Source organism: Solanum pennellii, chromosome 9 (assembly GCF_001406875.1).
Source record: "Solanum pennellii chromosome 9, SPENNV200".
Taxonomy (NCBI): domain Eukaryota; kingdom Viridiplantae; phylum Streptophyta; class Magnoliopsida; order Solanales; family Solanaceae; genus Solanum; species Solanum pennellii.
This window is the reverse complement of record NC_028645.1, coordinates 49,261,718-49,269,603: the sequence shown is the minus strand read 5'-3', so window position 1 is coordinate 49,269,603 and position 7,886 is coordinate 49,261,718.

The following is a 7,886-nucleotide window of genomic DNA, read 5'->3' as shown; positions in this document are numbered from 1 at the left end:
TCCCCCCTAATTGTTGTGTATAATCCCCCACTGCCCCATTTAGCTTTGTCTGGCATAATTTGTCCCCCTGCTTCTAGGTTCACTCCAAGGTTCTCCATCCTTGAACTTCACATCGAAGATAAGATTTTTGAACTACTTAGTGATTATCTGATTGTTCTTATGCTCTGTAGCAAATGAGGATAAGGATCAATTTTATATAGAAGGGTCAAAGCTTCGCCAAAACAACCATCAAAATACATTCTAAACATTTGCCTGAGTTGGAGGATGTTGTCTTGTACCCATTGGTTTGTTTTTCCGGCTGCCTCTTTGTTGCATTTAGAGGCATCACAATAGAAAGGTGTCGGATCACTAAGAGGAATTAATTGTTGAGAGTTCTTTTGTACCTCCCGTTCCTTAGTTTGAGAACTTGTTCACTTTATTTCCAACATAATAGACTTTGAATGACAATTCTCAATATCATCCAGCTGCAAGACTTTGTCTTAAAATCTCTTCTTGACACTTCACGCCACATACTCTGTTTTATGCATGTTGATAGAGTATTTTAGGCTTCTGTATTAACTGGCCAGATGTTTATATCTTTAATAAAAGGCTCAACAACCTTTGTTGAGCTTCTATTTAAATGGATTGGCTGGCCCAAATATTTAGATTGGGGTTTCACTTGACCTTGAGTGGTGGGGGCCTCGTATGTATGTCCCCTCAAATCCACAAGATCATTTCCCTCTCTCCTTAGCCCAATTCTCTATGAAGTCAACATCCGCTTTATCGCATAATCAGCTTTATCCACGACTGTTGGACCCCATAACACTCTTTAAATGCATATCATTATCCACATGATCCTTTCTCTCTCTCTCATTTTCCCTAAATCCTAGGAAGTCAACATTTGCTTTATGGAGTTAGCAGCTTTATCCCTTTCCTTTCCTAGCCTAGGATAGACTTCTTGCCTATATCTTACAATTACCAAGAAGAATGTGTTGTGCATCTTTCCTTGACTAGAATTCGAACATTAATTCAATGCCATTCACGTCAAAAACCTGAATATTGTGAACTCCTTTCCAAGTTTGTTGGATCCACCTTCTCACATTTCTTGTTGGGATATCATTGTAATCTGGGAAGCTTCCTACTAGGATTCTCTGTAAAAGATCCTTTCCATCATGGTGCGAAGAAGATGTCATAGTGCCTTGTAACTTGGAGATAGTTGGTTCCTATACCATCCATCTATTCTTGCAAAAAGCATCATTGTAGCTACCTTCTCCCCTAATTGAAGGATAATTTATCTCCCATACTACTGGAGTACCAGCTTTTATTAAAGACCTCCTATTAATGAACCTTTCAATGAGGTTGACAAGTCCCAACTACCTCTTATTTCCTTGTTTTTGGAATAATTATATCAAACCTCTTTTGGCCATTGAACGTGATGATCGACAAAAATGACCGAACTTATTGAACTTCTAGAAGCAAAAGATATTAGTTGAAACATCTTTGTCTCTCCATGTCTTGAACATTTTACCCCTGACTTGTGATGCTTCTCGCAACCTTCTGCATAAGCCAACCCAGAGCCCCTTTGATTAAAGTCATCCTCCTGGTGTAGTACCTAGTGTTTTCCACCCATTCAAACCATGTATTAGAATAAATTATAGTATCTGTAATGTTTAAAGATTTCCTACCTAGTATAAAGTAAATACGATTTCCATGATGAAAAAAAGGCTTTCAATGATAAGAAGGATTGGGAAAGATTTCGGTGGTTGAGGATCACCGAAAAACGGATTAGAGACCACAGAAGGATTGGGAAAGATTCTGGTGGTTGAGGACAATCGGAAAAGGGATCAGAGACCCTGAAGGAGTCTTTTAAAAGGAAGTCTCGAAAAAAGTGCCTGGGAGCATTTTTTTAGAAAATGTCATCTCTCTTGCTACATGATTGTGATATTATTAGTCCACACTTTATTTGTACTTAATGCTCCAACTCACCTTAGATATTTTTGCCCTTTTATTACTTTTGATAACACTAATTAAAATGACTTTAAGTTTTAAAATAAAGGATTCTATAAGATCTTTTTCTAACCATTGATTTATATTCTGAGTGTGGGAATTGGTAGAATGGAAACTAATTTTTAAATTTAAAAGATGTGGTTTGAGCATGAGGAGTTTGTTTGTTTAGTTGTTAAAGGTGGAAGTGTTACGAGGTACAAGGGAGACAAGATGCTCTCCTAGCTAAGTAAAACTAAAGTTGTTGAATCAAGACATCAAAAAATAGATCAAGGAAATAGTTGGCAAGACTGGAGAACCTTATTTTGTTCGACCAGTCAAATCTTCTGTTGAAACTATAATTTATTTAGATTTATTGAAGTGTAACAATATTAAGGATTTGGATAAAACTAAAGAGACATCTTTGCAGCAAAAGTCGAGATGTCTTTAATCAATCAACGAGATACCACTACAAAGTTCTTTTGTATCCTTAATTGGGATATAGCAATACATCTTGGTACCTGCATATTACACCAGGAATATAGCAATTCATACATGTATTGTTCTATGCTTGATTTTAAAACCACTATTTCCTTTCTCCTGTAATCACCAAAAACAATGATGCTTAACGGTACTAAGTTCCATATGCATTTAAGTTGTTTCCTTATATTTTCCTACTGCCATCTTCGTACTACTACTTACAGTAATGCTGGAATCACCCATTGCACCCAAAAAATTTCCTTATAAAGCAAATAAGATTAATTGATGAAGGGTAAAACACATCCATATACAAAAAAAATAGGAAATCTGAAAAAAGATGTGATTATTTATGTACGATACCCTATTTTCTGTACATTACACCCCAACTATTTTTAGGAACAAGTAGGAGTTTACATACTTTGGGAGGACACCAAAAACAATTTTTTTGATACCGTAGTTTCGGTAATATGATATTTTGTATACATTATTTGATGGTCGAAACAATATTTAGTATTTATAAAAAATATCAAAATGCCAGATGCCATACTGAAATATTTAGTAACATATATAATCCATATATATTATATCAATATAATAGATATATAAATTAATATAAGTACAAAAATACATATCACATCTCAATTCATTCCATTTTATATCTAACAGAGGATTGTCGTTCAAGCAGTCTTCATATCACACCACTTTTGGTGTAAGATTGTCCATTAGGATCATGCTTCATTTGGCTAATGTTGTTTCGATTTTGAAACTTTGATTATTGTATCTTGATTGATATGTCCTTTCAGTGTAATTGATTTAAAATGACGAGAATTTCTCGTACACTATCTTTTGAATATTTCAATATGTGCAAGGTGGTACTCTGATATAATTGAGTTGAGTTGTTTTTTAAGTGCTCAACTTTGTAGTTCTCTATTATACGAGTATATTTTATTCGAAAATGAATAAGCTATGTTACCAATTTATCATATGCAAAATACCAAAATCGAACTTAAAAATAACGAACCATACCAAATTAATTTTGTGTGGTAATGGTATGATATTTTAAAACAGAAAATTCTGAATCAAAGCTTTCAATACCATACCGTACCATGCCTACCCCTTGGAACAAGGTACAAATCACATATAACTATGAACAACACAATGTAGGTCTACAAGGATTCATTGTAAGACTCTCACAAAAAACAATTTGCATAGTCTCCTCACAACTATCAAACTCGACCGATGCTCCTTTGTTGTTGCTTTATGAAATTGTAGAATTACCTTGGAAACTATTGAACCTTGTTTGGAAATCAATGTTTGAACTGCTCATTTTTTGGCTAGACTTTTACACTTGTGTCTCCCTATTATTGGACATCCTCCATGGTTTCATGCATAATCATATTGAAGCTACATCTTTAGAAGTATACATCACATGCCATTGGTTAGGACCTATAAAAGGTTTATGTTTATGATGGTTTAATAAATTAGTCTATTTAATAAATCATTGACAATTCAAACAATTGATCGCCCTTTCTTTGTTCTTCTCTGGGTGAAGTGCTTTGTACCAAGTCTCAGACAGTTCCCTCTCCTCATTTGGGAAAATTCATGTCTTTTTTTCCTTTTAGGAGAATCATGTGTCTTGAATGATATTATATAATCTTATCAATTAGGTAGTTTTCAATAGCTAATATGATAAAGTACTTGGGCACCATAATTTTATTGAACACTTGATCAGTTATTAGGATTCAAGGAACAAGAAAACGCTCTTAAATGGAAATGTCATAACAAAGGATTATTCACTGTTAGTTTTTCATATCGAAATATGAATAAGATGGATCCCAAGTTAACTTTCTGCCTTGGAAGCTTATATTTTAAGGTTAAAATATCATATGAAGTGGTAGTTTTTACTTGGTTGGTGGTGAAAGAGGTTGTACTTACACTATATATTCTTATAAACAAAGGGGAATACATATGTTTCTAAGATGTTTTTGTGAGAAGGTTGCAGATACAATTAACCATTTGTTCTTACATTGTAAAGTGGTTGCCTAGCTGTGGAATTTGTTTACTAACTTCAAAGTATAAGTTGGACTGGTGCAGTGACAACAGGATAGGCAAGAGTATATGTAAAATTGTCCCAACAATTATTTAGTTGACCATATGAAAGAATGGAATTCCAGGAGTTTTGATAACAAGAGCAGCCCTCTGGACAAGATTAAAATGAACTTTATTATCACTTTTTGCTATTGGTGTAGTTCATAGTATATAGATGACCCTGTGGCTATTATAGACATTCTAGGGTCCTTACAAGGATGAAGGAGGAACAAGGAGTAGTTTCTTTTTTCTTCTTTTCTTTTCTTTATCTTTTGTTTATGCCAGACAAACAAGTGTGGAGGGAGGATATGATATAAATTTTTGGATACCAGCTTGAGATGATCATTTTGTCACGACCCAAAACCGAGCCGCGACTGGCACCCACACTTACCCTCCTATGTGAGCGAACCAACCAATCTAAACCTTAACATTTCAATTTAATATCAACAGAAAATAATGCGGAAGACTTAAACTCATTAATAAAAACCAATTCAATAACTTCTAATATTCAACATCTATTATTCCCCAAAATCTGGAAGTCATCACCAGAAGAACATCTATGATCAAATTACTAAAGTAAGAGTATTCTAAGAAGCTGAGATAAACAATAGTCCATGCCGGAACTTCAAGGCATCAAGACATGAGGAAGAAGATCCAGTCCAAGCTAGAAGCATTAGCTCACCTTGAAATCCGGTGTAATGAAGACTGGCTAGAGTTGCGGTTGAGTTGAAGACGACGGTACGTTTGCTGCACTCCACAAATAACAAAGAAAATAAATACAAGTAGGGGTCAGTACAAACACGGGTACTGAGTAGATATCATCGGCCAACTCAAAATAGAAAGAAATATATCTCAGATAACATCATAAAATCAACTAATATTCTTAACATGTGATAGCAACAAGTATAAAAATCATTTATAACATCACCGAACATATCTATGAGGACTCCAGCCTCCACGCCATACTCTTTTGGGAAACATGTTCTTTAGATTGAGTATATTAGCATACTTCAAGATTCATTATCTTTATTCCTCTCGTGTCGGTACGTGACACTCCGCTCCACTACTACTATCCTGGTGTCGGAACGTGACACTCCGATCCATATATATATTCTATCCTGGTGCCGGAACGTGACACCCGATCCACATATATTCTATCCTGGTGTCGGAACGTGACACTCCGATCCATATATATATTCTATCCTGGTGCCGGAACGTGACACCCGATCCACATATATTCTATCCTGGTGTCGGAACGTGACACTCCGATCCATATATATATTCTATCCTGGTGCCGGAACGTGACACCCGATCCACATATATTCTATCCTGGTGTCGGAACGTGACACTCCGATCCATATATATATTCTATCCTGGTGCCGGAACGTGACACCCGATCCACATATATTCTATCCTGGTGTCGGAACGTGACACTCCGATCCATATATATATTCTATCCTGGTGCCGGAACGTGACACCCGATCCACATATATTCTATCCTGGTGTCGGAACGTGACACTCCGATCCATATATATATTCTATCCTGGTGCCGGAACGTGACACCCGATCCACATATATTCTATCCTGGTGTCGGAACGTGACACTCCGATCCATATATATATTCTATCCTGGTGCCGGAACGTGACACCCGATCCACATATATTCTATCCTGGTGTCGGAACGTGACACTCCGATCCATATATATATTCTATCCTGGTGCCGGAACGTGACACCCGATCCACATATATTCTATCCTGGTGTCGGAACGTGACACTCCGATCCATATATATATTCTATCCTGGTGCCGGAACGTGACACCCGATCCACATATATTCTATCCTGGTGTCGGAACGTGACACTCCGATCCATATATATATTCTATCCTGGTGCCGGAACGTGACACCCGATCCACATATATTCTATCCTGGTGTCGGAACGTGACACTCCGATCCATATATATATTCTATCCTGGTGCCGGAACGTGACACCCGATCCACATATATTCTATCCTGGTGTCGGAACGTGACACTCCGATCCATATATATATTCTATCCTGGTGCCGGAACGTGACACCCGATCCACATATATTCTATCCTGGTGTCGGAACGTGACACTCCGATCCATATATATATTCTATCCTGGTGCCGGAACGTGACACCCGATCCACATATATTCTATCCTGGTGTCGGAACGTGACACTCCGATCCATATATATATTCTATCCTGGTGCCGGAACGTGACACCCGATCCACATATATTCTATCCTGGTGTCGGAACGTGACACTCCGATCCATATATATATTCTATCCTGGTGCCGGAACGTGACACCCGATCCACATATATTCTATCCTGGTGTCGGAACGTGACACTCCGATCCATATATATATTCTATCCTGGTGCCGGAACGTGACACCCGATCCACATATATTCTATCCTGGTGTCGGAACGTGACACTCCGATCCATATATATATTCTATCCTGGTGCCGGAACGTGACACCCGATCCACATATATTCTATCCTGGTGTCGGAACGTGACACTCCGATCCATATATATATTCTATCCTGGTGCCGGAACGTGACACCCGATCCACATATATTCTATCCTGGTGTCGGAACGTGACACTCCGATCCATATATATATTCTATCCTGGTGCCGGAACGTGACACCCGATCCACATATATTCTATCCTGGTGTCGGAACGTGACACTCCGATCCATATATATATTCTATCCTGGTGCCGGAACGTGACACCCGATCCACATATATTCTATCCTGGTGTCGGAACGTGACACTCCGATCCATATATATATTCTATCCTGGTGCCGGAACGTGACACCCGATCCACATATATTCTATCCTGGTGTCGGAACGTGACACTCCGATCCATATATATATTCTATCCTGGTGCCGGAACGTGACACCCGATCCACATATATTCTATCCTGGTGTCGGAACGTGACACTCCGATCCATATATATATTCTATCCTGGTGCCGGAACGTGACACCCGATCCACATATATTCTATCCTGGTGTCGGAACGTGACACTCCGATCCATATATATATTCTATCCTGGTGCCGGAACGTGACACCCGATCCACATATATTCTATCCTGGTGTCGGAACGTGACACTCCGATCCATATATATATTCTATCCTGGTGCCGGAACGTGACACCCGATCCACATATATTCTATCCTGGTGTCGGAACGTGACACTCCGATCCATATATATATTCTATCCTGGTGCCGGAACGTGACACCCGATCCACATATATTCTACCCTGGTGCCGGAACGTGACACCCGATCCCCTAATTATATTCTATCCTGGTGCCGGAACGTGACACCCGATCCA